Source organism: Notamacropus eugenii, chromosome 3, assembly GCF_028372415.1.
Source record: "Notamacropus eugenii isolate mMacEug1 chromosome 3, mMacEug1.pri_v2, whole genome shotgun sequence".
Lineage (NCBI taxonomy): Eukaryota > Metazoa > Chordata > Mammalia > Diprotodontia > Macropodidae > Notamacropus > Notamacropus eugenii.
In genome coordinates this window covers 229,102,413-229,118,636 of record NC_092874.1, presented here as the reverse complement: position 1 = coordinate 229,118,636, position 16,224 = coordinate 229,102,413, and the positions used below count along the sequence as shown (strand labels likewise).

Genomic DNA, 16,224 nt, shown 5'->3' with positions numbered 1-16,224 from the left:
TACTTTCCTTCTGTACTCAGTGTATTCCTCTTTCTCATCACCTAATTTTTTGATGTCATTCACTCAAATTCATCTTATAACCACACCCTCTGAATGTGTAAATTCCTTCTAGCTTTACTATTAGTGATATAGTTTTTAAGAAATACAAGTTTCATCTTCCATGTAGGGATACAAACATCCCAGCTGTTGAATCCCCTTTGCTTTCTTTTCCCATTTTACCTATTTATGTTTCTCTTGGGTCTTATATTGGAGATCAAATTTTTGGTTTAGTGCTAGTCTTCTCATGAAACTCAAAATCCTTCTTTTTCAATTAATAACCATTCCCCCCCTCTTTGTGTATTATGCTTAATTTTGTCCAGTTTGTGATCCTTGTTGTAGTTCTATATCCGTTGCCTTCTGAAATACCATGTTCCATGACCTCCAATCTCTTAATAATCCAGCTTGCAAGTCCTGTGTAATTCTGACTGTGATTCCCTGATTTTTGAATTGTGTCTTTCTGGCTTACTTGTAGTATTTTTTCCTTGACCTGATAGTTCTGAAATTTGAAGTTTTTATTTTGAGATCCTTTTTCCTGAGATGATCAATGGATTGTTTCAATGCTTATTTTGCCTTCTGGTTCTAGGATTAAGGACAGCTTTCCTTGATAATTTCTTGAAAGATGCTGTCCAGGTCCTCCCTTTGATTATGCCTTTAAGTACTCCAATGATTCTGATATTTCCTCTCCTGGATCTATCCACTGCACCACCTAGCTGCCCCATTCCCCCATATTGTGATTATTACCAAAACACCACTGCCCATATCTTATCCTATTTACCATTATATGCATTAGTCAGAATGTCTGCGTGTCTCTTGGAATCTTTCTATGGTGATAGCCCCCTTAAACTAGTGGTTTCTCTCTAAGATAATTTCTAATTTGTCACTGTAAAAGCAAGCACCCTGACATAAATAAGAGGGCCTGCTATCACAGGTCCTCCTATCTTAGATCTGCATTTTTAAAAGGAAAGTGACTTTTGAGCGGTCAATAATCACTTTAATTAAGCATATATATAGATTAGATAGATAGATAGATAGACAGATATCAAGTATATATATATATATGTATATATATATGTATACATATATATATATCATTCACTTAGTTCAGAGGAAAAAGTCAGCACCCTGAATTTCAGAGAAAATACAGAGGAATCAAAATCAACAGACAGGGCTTTATTACATATTTAAAGGAAATAGCAAGTTGTACATAATAGACTTGCAGTTTCATGTACAGTCATCTTTTATTGCAATCTACTACATTATAGGAATGCTTATTTTATTTCTTAAGTTCAGAATAAAATCAATAATTTTTTTAAAAAAGAAAAATTGAGGCTATTTGTCAAGAGCTCCCTTTTCCTTTCTCCTCATTTCTTATGCTTCTTACAGTATCCCCCAGTATCTCGTACTTCATTACAGTCTCTAATGATGAGATGGTGATGTTACTTGCTAAGAGTAGATAGAGCACTGAGGACAGGAGTTGAAATCTCACCTCGGACACTTGACACTTACTAGTTGTGTGACCTTGGGCAAATCACTTAACCCCAATTGCCTCATTCTGGGTCATCTCCAGTCACCCTGATGAATATCTGGTCACTGGATTCAGATGGCTCTGGAGGAGAAGTGAGACTGGTGACCTGCACAACCCTCACTCACTCAAAACAAAGTCAAGTACAAGTCATGCCATCATTTATCTGATGGCATGGTCTTCTTTGGCAATGAAGGACGAACACACACACACAATGTGGGTGTGAGTAGGGGAGATATAAGTGTAGATGTCATCCTTTTCAGTTTAGACTGTATTATTAACATTTTTCTCTATCACTTTGTTTAGTCTAGGGATAATCAACAAAAATCTTTAATTTGCAGCATTTTCTAGTTTGTGAGGTAAAAATGCCCTCACTCAAAGTTTAATCATTGAATTTTGGAAGCTCAATAGTGTTTCCTTTAACATACACCTGGAGACAATATAATTCAGACTGACCCCAGGCTGTGACCACAGGGAAGGTGGGATTATTAGAATCAAAATGAAATTATTTTCTGATCTCAAAGAATAAAGTCAATCTATACAGCAGGAGTCAGAAATAATCATCGAAAAATCACCCAAGACTTAAGTCTTACTCCATTCAACAAGGATGTTGTTGCAACATCGTAAAACATTGTAAAAGCAAATTTTAAACCCTGGATTTGTGTTCAGGGTTCGTGCTTCCATGAAGAGATTGGTTAGATCCAGCTAGGTAAACCTTTCCGTACTTGGCGTGCATTTGTCCTTCTGTGTGGGGATATATGGCAATAGCACACGAGAAGGGTTAGTGTTGAAACTACCCTAGAAATACAGCTCAGATGTAAATGATATTATGGAGTCATGTCTGACCCTTAAGCTCCTCATTTGAGGTTTTCTGGGCAAAGATATTGGACTGGTTTGCCATTTCCTTTTCCAGCTCATTTTACAGACGAAGAAGCTGAAGGAAACAGGGTTAAGTGACTTGCCAGGGTCATATAGCTAGTAAATGTCTGAGGTTGAATTTGAGCTTACATTCTCCTGACTTCAGGTCCAGCACTCTAGCCAGTGTGCCACCTAACTACCCTGATCCAAATTGTGCCAAATGGAGACACTTGTGTTTAACTTTGAGCAATTAGTGAGTCACTGAAGATTCCTGAACAGTTCAATGACATGGTCAGTCCTATGTTCAAGACAACTATTTTGGCAATTATGAGAATGATGAATAGCAGAGGGGAAAGACTGAAATGTTGGGTCCTAATTCAGATAGATATTCAGATAAGAAGACCGTACTTGAGGATTAAATATGCAAACTGTTTCCAAAAAAAGAGATCTAGAGAGCAGTTGATGTGTTCCTTCAGGGAAATGCGCAAAATTGGACTAATAACAGTACTGAGCTATAGCAATATCTACATTCATTTAAAAAAAAAAAAACATATAGTGAGAATCTCGCTACTAGTTCTCATGACAAGACCCTCATGGAGATGGATTCAATAAGGTCATGTAAGCAACGTCAAAAATTCAAAGTCAATCACGAAATAAATAACCAGGAGACAATTTTAATTCACCAGGTTGGTATCAGAAACAGACACTAGGATCCAGGGGAAAGAAAAACAGGAATCAAGGGAAGTAACATGGGAAATCAGAATCAAGTTTGCTCAGTTCAGTCAGGGACAGAGGAATTCATAGTTATGAACAGTAAGGGAAATCCTCTACTTTAGGTTCACCATTTGAAACAGGGTCAGAATGATCCATAATTATTGGGGGAAAACCTATCCCACAGTCTCAATGGAACATACCCCTTCTGTGGTCACTCTTCTGAATCACACTCACACTACCAGGGTGGGGCCCAGAAAAGGGGCTGCTACTTTTTTCAGGATCCTAGGGCAAAATTCTGTTAGTGACTGTCCTTCTAGCACTGGCTCTTACCAGTATGTTTCCCCTAACAATCAGCCAGTAGACTTATTTCTTTAGCAAGGACATTGACTTAAATGGCATGGCAATGACAGTAGCAGTAAAACACTTACACCAAAACAGGAGACTCAGTCTCCTTTTACTGACACACAAGGTCCCTTGGGAGAGTGGGCTCAAACCAATAGACATCGATAGTTGACCTCACATTTAGCAATCAGCTGTGGCCAAAGCAGCTCTTCACGGGAACTATAGGGTTTCAATGCCCTTTCTTTCTCCAAATGGTCCTCATAAAATTAGCTATAGGGCATGATGTCAGGGTTAGAAAAGGGATGGTTCACTGGTCTGATTCCTTGTCAGACAAATCTTACTCTTATAAGGCATGGTAACTTGATTAGATGGGTCAGTTCACTGCTTGGTTGGTTTAATCAGGTTGGTCATCTTCTAAGCTAACTCTTAAGGATCTACTGCTGTTGAACTCGACTAGACAGGTCACTGGGAAGTTGTTACCAGAAAGGGCACAGCAAGCTGCTGTACCCCTGGTCTAATGCTGCTGGTAGACTGGGCAAATAACTTGTCCAGACAGTTCTTCTTGGGGAATGGTATCATTACTGTATCAATTGCTACTCCTTGGGCTTACATTTTAATTTTTTGTTCAATCACTCAGTCATGGCAGATTCTTTGTCACCTGGTGGACCATAGCATGGCAGGCCTTTCTATCATCCAGTATCTCTTGAAATCCACCCAAGTTTATGTTAATTGTTCGCATGATAATATCTCTCCATCTCATCCTCTGCCATCCCTCTTTCCTTTTGCTTTTAATGTTTCCCAAAGTTAGAATCTTTTTGGATGAGTCCTGTCTTCTCATTATGTGACCAGAGTATTTGAGCTTCAGCATCAGTATTTGACTTTCCAGTCAATAGTCTGAATTAATTTCTTTTAGTATTGACTGATGTGATCTTGTATCTAAGGGACCCTCAAAATTCTTCTCCAACACGGTAATTTAAAAGTGTTGATTCCATGGTAATCAGCTTCAGACCAAATACTCTTTCATTTGGGGCAATGAGACTTAGCCTAGTGTTCTCACAAACCTATTCTCTTTGGCCCCCTCAGAACTTCAGTTCACCTTTAGGCAGGAAGTAGGAGAGGTCTAGGCTAGAATCCTTCTACACTTAAGAAAACTCAGTGAAGCATTCCATCTTGACTTAATGGTGGTAGTCCCAGTTCAGTTAGTTGCATTTTGTGGTCTCCCTTTAAGATCAGGTGATAAAGGTACATATACATTCTGTCCCTCAACTATAGTTGATAGTTTAGCTGACCTTTTCAAATGGAGAGCAAGCCTTGGTTTAGTAGGTGGGAAAGGGATGGGGGAATATTACATATTAAAGTCTACCACTGTACATTACAATGACTCCATGTTTTGAGTCCCTCTTGACTTTTGTGCTTTGTTGAAATATCACCAAGTCATTCCTTCTTATAGCAAAATTTTAAAGATGAAAATAATATCATACATTTCCTGGTCTAAATCTCTCATTTTACCTATGAAGAGACTAAGGCCACATATTTAATTGGTGGTTAAGTTGTAATTAAGACCAGATTTCATGATTCTCTACCCAATCACTTTTCTACTCTTTCATTGAAGTAGTAACTAAAAGAATACTCACAGAAGGCTTGCTAATCAAGACAGAGATGTCAGACCTGAATGGCATTTCCACTTTGTCATATAGGACATTAGGTATTGAGTGAAAGAGTCCAAAATAGTGATTGCACCATTAGAGATGAGAATATTTTTCAAAAGCACTGGAAAGTTTGTATGGATACTTATTGTTCTTTAAAAGTCACAGACATTATTTTATTTATATTGCTCATTTCCACATTTTTCCATAAGTAAAAAGTCATGGGAGTATGCACATTTGGCTGGAGAGGGCATTCATAAATTTCCTGAAAATTTATTTTCGTGCCACTTAAAAACAAAAATCTTAATTGAGGAGGAGAAGGTAATGACTTGTTCATTGATTGTGCCCTAGGAGTGTGGGAGGAGAGAGTGAGGCTGATGATTTTTCACTCCTCTGTCTCACTTAAACCCAGTTCATTTTCAAGTCAAGACATCACCCTCCATTGGTCCTCTTTTAGAAGAAAGGACGAATAACAACAACAAGTCTTGGGAGAAATAGAAAAAGGGCTGTGAGGAGTAAACAATACATAAGGAAAACGCAAAATAGAGTAGGGTGTCCAGAACACATGGACACAGTTATCACTCAGTTTTTCTCTTAAGGCTTGACATCTCAATAATGGCAATCTCTTACTTTTTTGAGAGAAATGCAATCCTTTTTACTGAGTCTCTAAAGGCTTGTTTCACTTGCTTATTTCTGAGGGTATAAATAAAGGGGTTCATTATTGGAGCAACTGAGGTGGAGAGCACTGACACCATTTTATTCAAAGCTACCCCTTCCTTTACAGAAGGTTTGATGTAGATGAAGATGCAGCTACCATAGGTGATGGAGACGACAATCACATGGGAGGAACAAGTGGAAAAGGCCTTTTTCCTTTGCTGAGCAGAAGGGAATCTGAGAATTGTCCTGATAATATATGTGTAGGACAGAACCACACACACCAAAGTGATAATTAATGTCAATATAGCAAAGATTAAAATCATCTTTTCTATGAACTGTGTATCAGAGCGTGTGATCTGTAGGATGGGAGATGCATCACAGCCAAAATGGTCAATGATATTTGAGTCACAGAATTCTAGCTGGAGGCCCAGAATAATTGGTGGAGGATAATCATGAACCCAGCTAGCCAACAGCAAAGGACAAAAGTTATACAGACCCTACTATTCATGATGGTTGTATAATGAAGAAGCTTACATATGGCCACATAGCGATCATAAGACATAGCAGCCAAAAGAAAAAATTCTGTTGCACCCAAGAGAATGCCAAAAAATAATTGGGTGGCACAAGCATTATAGGTCACAGTATTGTCCCCACTTGACATGCTATATAGGAATCTGGGAATACAGACAGTTGTGAATGAGACTTCTAAGAAGGAGAAATTGCGGAGGAAAAAATACATGGGAGTTTTAAGGTGAGGATCCAACAAGGTGAGGGCTATGATTGTCAAGTTCCCAATCACACTCAAAATGTAGGTGAGAAACAGAAAGGTAAAAAGTAGGACCTGTAGCTGTGGGTCTTCTGTGAGTCCCTTTAGGATGAATAATGTTATTCCTGTGCAGTTTCTCATTCTTGACTTCTGACATCTGAAGGACCTATATGCCAAGATAAAAAAAAGAGATGGAATTGGAGCTGAAGCATGGCAAAGTAAGTTTAAAAATGGGATTTGGATGGAAAAATCTACTTAATTTTCTCATATGGAACTGATTCAACCATTCTAGTTTGGAAATATGCCCAAAGGGCTATAAAACTGTGCATACCCTTTGATCCAGCAAATACCACTACTGGATATGTATTCCAAAGAGATTATACAAAAGGGGAAAGGACCCACATGTACAAAAATAGTATAGTAGTTCTTTTTATGGCCGCAAAAAATTGGAAATTGAGGGGATGCCCATCAGTTGAGGGATGGCTGAACAAGATTTGGTAGATGAATATAATGGAATGCTATTTTTCTATAAGAAATGGTGAACAGGTGGACTTCAGAAAAATCTGGAAAGACCTACTTGAACTAATGTAGAGTGAATTGAGCAGAACTAAGAGAACACTGTACACAGTAACAGCAACACTACGTGATGACTTACTTTGTTAAGACTTGGCTCTTCTGATCAATGCAAGGATCGAAGATAATTTCAAAAGACCTATGACGGAAATTGCTATCCACATCCAGAGAAAGAACTGTGGGATATGAATGCATATCAAAGCACACTATTTTATCTTTCTTTTGTTGTTGTTTTGTTTGTTCTTTCTCATGGCTTTCTCCTTTTGCTCTGATTCTTTATTCACAACATGACTAATGTGGAAATATGTTTAACATGATCTTACATGTATAGCCTATTTCAGATTGCATGCCATCTTGGAAAGGAGGAGTGGAGAGAGGTGGGGCAATTTTGAACTCAAAATCTTATAAAAATGAATATTGAAAGAGGGTGGAGCCAAGATCTTGGAGTAAAAGCAGGGAACTGTTTGAGCTCTTCTTCCAAACTCCTGCAAATACCTGTAAAAATGACTGTAACCAAATCCTAGCACTGCAGAACCCACAAAGTACAAAGTAAGGCAAATCTGTAGCCCAGGACAGCCTGGAAGGTTGACTGGAAATATCAATCACACTGGTGTGAGAGCAGAGCAGATCATACTCCAGGATGGATCACACCAACACAGAAAGGAAGATGGTGCTGGAACAAGACTCAGAGGACTACATTGGTGGAAGCTATAGCAGCTTCCTTCTCAATCCATAAATGCCAAAGATAGCATAGAAGGTCAGTGGGAAATCTATATCCCACCTGAGTGGGGGAAGGGTGCAGTCTAGTTGAGTCCAGCCCCAGCATAGGTGCAGTGGAGGTGGTGCCAGCAGCAGCTTCTAAGAGCCTTGGGCCCACAGATTATGTGCATGTGGGGGGGGGGGGAGAAATCGAGCAGCTGACACAAAATCTTTGAAGCCTGGGAAAGTATACTCACTCCAACACCACCTCAACTCCCATTGGAAGCAGAGTCCTACCTTGACAAACAGTTAGAAAGTCAAGTATTTGTCTGACAAGATGAGCAAACAGAGGAAAAAAGTTAGACTATAGAATCTTACTTTGGAGACAAAGAAGATCAAAACATAAAACCAGAAGAACACCCTTTTCAAAAGCCTCCAAGAAAAATATGATTGATCAGGGGCCGTGAAAGAGATCAAAAAGAATTTTGAAAATCAAGGGAGAGCAGTAAAGTTGAAATTAGGAAGCAAAATAAGAGTGATGTAAGAAAATCACTACAAAGTAGTCAAGGGGGTGGAGCCAAGATGGTGGAGTAGAAAGACGCATATACTCTAGCACTTGCCTCACAGCCCACAAAATATCTGTAAAAAGTGACTCTCAACAAGTTCTAGACCAGCAGAAGCCACAGTACAACAGAGTGAAAGAAGTTTTCAGCCAAAGGTAACCTGGAAAGGTTGACAGGAAAGGTTTATCTCACGGGATGCTGAGTGTAGCAGAGCCCAGCCCTGGCCTCGTGGCACTGAGAGGAACAGGATGTGAACAGAGTTCCAGGGCAGAATTCCCAGGAGAGAGGGACCAAGATTCCTCAACCCACAAGTGAAAAAGAAAGCTCCAAAGGTCACTGTGGGAGGGTTTTTCCACTTGGGAGAGAGGGGAATGGGGTTCATCCAGCACTGGCCTTAGCTGGCAGCAGCAGCAGCAGCAGGCAGTGGCCAGCTATGCCAAAGCAGCCAGGGTCCATTGTCCAGGCATCTCAGCTTAAAGCCTCTGGCGGGAACTGAGCAGCTGATCTGAACCTCAGCCCTCAGTGGCAGCCCTGCCCCCGCCTAAAACCCCTGGAGGAGTTGAGCAGATGATCTGAATCTCAGCTATGTCACTGGGGAGAGAAGGAGCACTAGGACCCTCCTCTTGACAAAGGATTCAGAAGTCAAGTAACTGGCTGGGAAAATGCCTCCCAAAAAGGTAAAAAAATAAAACCATAGAAGGTTACTTTCGTGGTGAACAGGTGTCTTCTTCCATCCTTTCAGATGAGGAAGAACAAAGCATACTGTCAGAGGAAGTCAAAGCCTCTGCTTCCAGTACCTCCAAAATGAATACGAAATGGGCTAAGGTCACAAAAGAGCTTGAAAAGTGTGTCAGTAGCCTGCTAAAGGAGAACTAAAAAATGCTGAGGAAAATAACACCTTTAGAAAGAGACTAAGTCAATTGGCAAAAAGAAATCCAAAAAGTCAATGAGGAGAAAGGGGCTTTAAAAAGCAGAGTTAGCCAAATGGAAGAGAAGGTTCAAAAGCTCACTGAACAAAATAGTTCTTTAAAAGAGAGAATCCAGTTCAGGGAAGCTAATGACTACGAGATAAACCAAGAAGTTAGAAAACAAAACCAGAAGTTTGAAAAAATAAAAGATAAAGTGAAATATTCCATTGGTCAAAGCAACTGACCTAGAAAATAGAACCAGAAGAGGTAATTTAAAAATTATTGGACTACATGAAAGCCATGATCGAAAAAAAGAGCCTAGACATCATCTTTCAAGAAATTATCAAGGAAAACTGCCCTGATATTCTAGAACAAGAGGGTAAAATAGAAATGGAAAGAATTCACTGACCATGTCCTGAAAGAGATCCCAAAAGGAAAACTTCTAGGAATATTGTAGCCAAATTTCAGAGTTCCCATGTCAGAGTTCCCAAGCAGCCAGAAAGAAACAATTCAAATATTGTGGAAATAAAGTCAGAATAACACAGGATCTAGAAGCTACTACATTAACAGATCAAAGGGCTTGGAATATGGTATTCTTGGAATATGATCAGAGGAGTTGGATTAAAACCAGGAGTCACTTATCCAGCGAAACTGAGCATCATACTCCAGGGAAAAAAAAATGGAACTTCAATGAAATAGAGAACTTTCAAGCATTCTTGCTGAAAAGACCAGAGCTGAATAGAGAATTTGACTTTCAGATACAAGTATAGAGAGAAGCAAGAAAAGTGCTTACCATGGTGCCCTGAGCAAAGTAGGAGTTCCGCAAAATTTTTAATATAAGTAATCTTTAAGATTTATCTGAACTGATGCAAAGTGAAATGAAAAGAACCAGGAAAACATTACGCACAGTGATGGCAATATTGTACAATGGTCAGCTGTGATAGACTTAGGTTTTCTCAGTAAAATAATGACACAAGACAATTCCAAAGGATTCAGGATGAAAAATTCTATCCACCTCCAAAGAAAGAACTGGTGGAGTCTGAATACAGATCTAAGCATGCTATTTTTACTTTATTTTTTTTTACATTTTTTTCTTTTTGTTTGTTTCTTCTTTCACTACACAACTAATACAGAAATATGTTTTAAATGATTGCACATATATAACCTATATCAAATTACTTATCATTTTAGAGAGGAGAGAGAAAAGGAATGAGAGAGAAAAATTTGGAACTCAAAAATTTTTACAAATCATTGTAAAAAAATTGTCTGTACGTGTAATTGGCGAGAAATAAAGTCTGAGGGCAGAGCCAAGATGGTGGAGTAGAAAGACACACCCACCCTAGCCCTTCCCCACTACCCATAAAATATCTGTAAAAATGACTCTAAATAAATTGTAGAGCAGCAGAAGCCAAAAAAAGACAGAGTGAAAGACATTTCCTGCACAAGGTAGTCTGGAAGGCCGACAAAAAAGGTCAATCACATGGGGTGTAGACAGAGTCCCACCCAGCCCAGCCTTGGCCTTGCAGAACTGGCAGGAACAGGACTGGAAAAGGACTTGGGGGCAGAATCACCAGGAGCAGCTGCTGTTCCGAGATTTCTCAATGCATATACACCAAATATAGCTTCAAAGGTCAGTGAGAAAGATTTTTCACCTGGGTAAGAAGAGAGCAGGGTCCTTCCCTAGCCATGGCCCCAGGCAGTGGCAGCATCAGCAAAAGCATCCAATTTTGGAGCCCTCTGCCTAAAGCCTCTGGGCTAATTGAGCTGCTAATCTGGGTCTCAGCCCTGAGTGGTAGCCCTGGGGTGAGGAAGAGTGCTACTTGGCATGGTGGAGCTGGTCGGGGCTCTGGAAAGGGAATTCTACTTGCACATGCTGGGCACAAAAGTTTGGTAGCTCCCAGCCCAGAGCACAGGCCAGGAGAGGAGTTAACTCCTCTCACTTGATTGGGCCACCTTGGAGGAACTGAGAACTTACAGGTCCCCAGAGCATACCCTACTCTTGACAAAGTGCTCAAAATCAAGTAACTGATTGGGAAAATGCCCAAAAAAGGGGAAAAAATAAGACTATGGAAGCTTACTTTCTTGATGAACAGGTGTTTTCTTCTATTCTTTCCGATGAGGAAGAACAATGCTGACCATCAGAAGAAGACATAAAAGTCAAGTCTTCCGCATCCAAAATCTCCAAAATAAATACGCAATGATCTCAGGCCATGGAAGACCTCAAAAAGGATTTTGAAAATCAAGTAAGAGAGGTGGAGGAAAACTTGGAAAAAGAAATTAGAGCAATGCAAGGAAATCATAAAAAGTGAGACAACACCTTGCTAAAGGAGGTCCAAAAAATGCTGAAGAAAATAACACTGTTAAAAATAGGCTAATTCAATTAATAAAACAGGTCCAAAAAACCAGTGAGGAGAAGAGTGCTTTAAAAAACAGAATTAACTAAATGTCAAAGGAGGTTCAAAAGCTCACTGAAGAAAATAGTTCTTTAAAAATAAGAATGGAGCATATGGAAGCTAATGAAATTACAAAACAAAACCAAAAGAATGTAAAAGTAGAAGATAATGTGAAATACATCATTGGAAAAACAACTGACCTGGAAAATGAATGCAGGATAGACAATTTATAAATTATGTAACTACCTGAAAGCCATGATCAGAAAAAGATCCTAGACATCATCGTTTATGAAATTATCAAGGAAAATGCCCTGATATTCTAGAAACAGAGGGTAAAAAACAAATATTAAAAGAATTCATAGATCAACTCCTGAAAGTCATCTAAAAATAGAAACACTCAGGAATATTATAGTCAAATTTCAGAGTTCCCAGGTCAAGGAGAAAATATTGCAAGCAGCTTGAAAGAAATAATTAGAATACTGTGCAAATACAATGAGGATAACACAAATTTAGCAGCTTCTACGTTAAAGGATCAAAAGATTTGCAATATGATATTCCAGAAGTCAAAGGAACTAGGATTAAAATCAAGAATCACCTACCCAATAAAACTGAGTATAATACTTCAAGGAGAAAAATGGTCATTCAATGAAATAGAGGACTTTCAAGCATTCTTGATGAGAAGACCAGAGCTGAATAGCAAGTTAGAATTTCAAACACAAGAATCAAGAGAAACAAGAAAAGATAAACAGAAAAGAGAAATCATAAGGGACTTACTAAGCTAAACTGCATACATTTCTACATGGAAAGATAATATTTGTAACTTGAAACTTCTCTCAGTATTTGGGTAGTTGGAGGGATTACACACACACAGACATATTGAAAGAATACAGGGTGAGTTGAATAGGAAAGGATGATATCTAAAAAATAAATTAAGGGGAGAGAAAGAAATATATTGGGAGGAGAAAGGAAGAAATGGAATGGGGCAAATTATCTGTCATAAAAGAAGCAAGAAAAAGTTTTTTCAATGGAGGGGGGAAGAAGGTGAGAAGCAAAAAGTGAAACTTATTCTCATAACATTTGGCTTAAGGAAGGAATAACAAGCACAATCAATTTGGTATGAAAATCTATCTTACACTACAGGAAAGTAGATGAGAAGGGGATAAGCAGCGTAGGGGGATGATGGAAGGGAGGGCAAATGGGAGGGAGGAGCAATTAGAAGTAAACATTTTTGAGGAGGGACAAGATCAAAGAGAATAGAATAAATGCGGGGCAGGATAGGATGGAGGGAAGTATAGTCTTATACAACATGACTATTATGGAAGTCGTTTACAAAACTACACATGTATAGACTATATTGAACTGTTCTTCTCAGTGAGGATGAGTGGGGAGGGACAAAGGGATAGAATTTGGAACTCAGAGTTTTAAGAACAAATGTTGAGAATTGTTCATGCATACAACTGGAAAATAGAAATACAGGAAATGGGGTATAGAAATTTATCTTGTCCTACAAGACAAGATAGAAGATGAGGATAAGGGAAGGGAGGGGTGTGATAGAAGGGAAGGCAGATTGGGGAAGTGGTAATCAGAATGCATGGCATTTTGGATTGGGGGGAAGAGAGAGATGGGGAGAAAATTTGGAACTCAAAATTTGGTGGAAATGAATGTTGAAAACTAAAAATAAATAAACATTAAAAAAGCATATTAATAAAAAGGAAGTTGCCTCTCCAATAAGGTTATATGATGAGACTCTCAAATAAATAAACTTTACTCTTACCAATGAGTAATATAGGTGATAAAAAAGAAAAACATTTTTATGATACTGTTTTTTATAAAAAAAGACAGAATTATTATGAATAATATATGTGACTTTGGTTAAGTGATCTTGTAAAATGGAATAATTACTTTATTTCTCTTGATAGAACGTCAGTCACTTAACATTGAATTCAACATATTAATAAAAAGGAAGTTGCCTCTCCAACAAGGTTATATGATGAGACTCTCAAATAAATAAACTTTACTCTTACCATGATAAACAAAAAGATATAACAATTGAGTTAGAGGGGTATCACTGTCAATATCATCACCACCATCACCATTATTATTGTAATAGCTATTTCAGGTGCTGAGAATCTGTTGACTAGTTTCTTGTTAAGTTAAACACTAAAGATATTTCAAGACCAATTACAATGAATAAATCAGACTGATTTAAAAAAAATGAATGTTTAAAACTAAAAGTAAATTAATTAAGCAAAAAAGATATGAGAGATTGAGAGAGAAAGAGAGAGATCTCATCTACGGAAAGATAAATTTGAATAGTGGATAAAACAATGGCCTTTTAATGAAGATAATAGCTATAGTACCATGGTTAAGTCATTTAACCCATTGTCCTCAGTTTCCTCATCTGTACAATGGGTTACCTATATTACAAAGTTGTTGTGAGATTAAAAAATAAAGTAAATTATTTCATTATCTATATGAAAAAAAATTTCTCACATGACTGTTCTCATTATTGGCAAGAAATCATCTAAATATACTGTTGGTCCCAGATGAGTAACAGTGCAGGGACAGGAAATTTTCACTTAAATATTTTTCCACTGCCATCAGCCATCATCACCACCACTACTACTACAAGTGCTGCTGCTGCTGCAACTGCTATTACCATTATCAATAGCACCATTACTACCACTTTGCAATATTGTTGTATAGGTAGTAATTTAGAACATGATATGGATATATAGCATACCATTAGTAATAGTAGTAGTAATGCTACTACTATTACTAGTATACACAATGTCTTATCTTTTTTTGAGGTTGTATAGAAGTGGAGCAAAGGTAAGTCCTTGTGACATTGGAACAGGGCATGCAGAGTTCTCTTGGCTATTTCTTCCTAACTATGTATGCTTATTCAACTCTTGAGAACTTTTGCAATGACAGAGTTTCTGGTTCCTTCTACTTCAGCCTTGATGTTAGTCCCCTGAATTCCTTTTCTGCTTTGTGCTTCCATTTCTGAGTACAGGTGACTGAACAGTGATGTTGAGATGGGTGTGTTCAGACTAAGAGTTGATCTTTTAAGTCTGAGAGGTACAGAGATCTTTTGTCTTAAGTCAGTATCAGTTGCCCTTCAGGAAAGTGCCCTGGTCAACTACCTCAGTGATTCTTGGATAGGATGAGCATGAGTCTGTGGATCACCAAGATCTGTTTTAGCTTGCCAGAAGACATGGAATTAAAGAGAGTCGTAAGATGAAATATCTCATTGCCTTTTTAGTTGCAAGCTGCTTCATGTTCTGATATTTGTTTCAACCTTTCAGGAGAGTATAACAGTACATATTATTATTGCTTAAGGCTTTATCACTGTGAGCATGTGAGAGAGCCTTTTTATGTTCAGCATTACTTTCATGTGGGAGAAATAAAATCTGTTCCACTCCTGGTTTAAGTTTTCATTAAGTATGTTTTTATTTCCTTTTGGGACATTCTAGATACCGGTCAAACCTAAGCTTTAAGTTCATTTTCTCTGGTGTTCTCTGGTAGAGATCTAATAAACCAAAGAGTGAAAGAATAAGAGTCTGATCACTCTTGTAAGAGGTTAGTCTCCCCAGGACAGAACTCAATACATTATACATGTCTACCTCCAGAGCAAAGAGGATCTGCAGTGGATGCAGTGTCCCAGCCCTCATGGTCCCAGAAATGGTTGTTTCTGGTTGGTGGAATTATGAAGTGGTCCAACCACTCTGGAGAAAAATTTGGAATTATGCCCCAAAGGCTATAAAACTGCATACCCTCTGACCCGATAATGTCACTATTACGTCTGTATCCCAAAGAGATAAAAGGAAAAGAAAAACAACTGATGTGGACAAAAATATTTAAAGTAGCTCTCTTTGTGGTGGCAAAGAATTGGAAACTGAGAGGATACTTGGGGGAAGGCTGATTAAGTAGTGGCATATGATTGTGACAGAATACTATTATGCCGCAATTATTCTTTTGTAATTAATATTCTATGGCAAGAGTTCTTAATTTTGTGTGTGTGTGTGTGTGTGTGTGTGTGTGTGTGTAATGAATTCCTCTTGTGGTCTGGTGAGGCTTGTGAATTCCTTATTAGAATACTATTTTTAAGTGAATAAAATAAAATACATAGGATTACAAAGGAAACCAATTGTGTTGAATTATGGTCATCAAAATATTTTTTAAAAACCAACTTTACAGATACCTCAAGTTAAGAATCCCTATATTATGAACTGTTGCACAGGTAGATAAAAGAAGTGATTTTTATAGTTATCGTTATTAAGGCAGTTAGAAGTCTATTTAAACAGAAGGCATGAGTGTGAGTCAATTGTGTTGGGGGGATCCACAAAAAAAAAATGAGTGAATGAGAAAGAGAGATGCACTGGGAAATGGGGAAAAGGAGAGATAGAATAGGGAAAATATTTTCAAATAAAAGAGGTATGCAAGGACGAGCCTTTATAGTGAGGGGGAAAATGAAGGTGGGGAATGACAGCCAATGTTTTCACTCTTATTTGAATTGGTTCAAAGAAAGAATGCTCACACAC

At 38.2% G+C, this 16,224-nt stretch overlaps 1 pseudogene; it reads right to left on the bottom strand.

The window, feature by feature from the left end:
- Positions 1-5,747: 5,747 nt before the first annotated feature.
- Positions 5,748-6,685, bottom strand: LOC140531408 (olfactory receptor 6C2-like; annotated as a pseudogene).
- Positions 6,686-16,224: the final 9,539 nt, after the last annotated feature.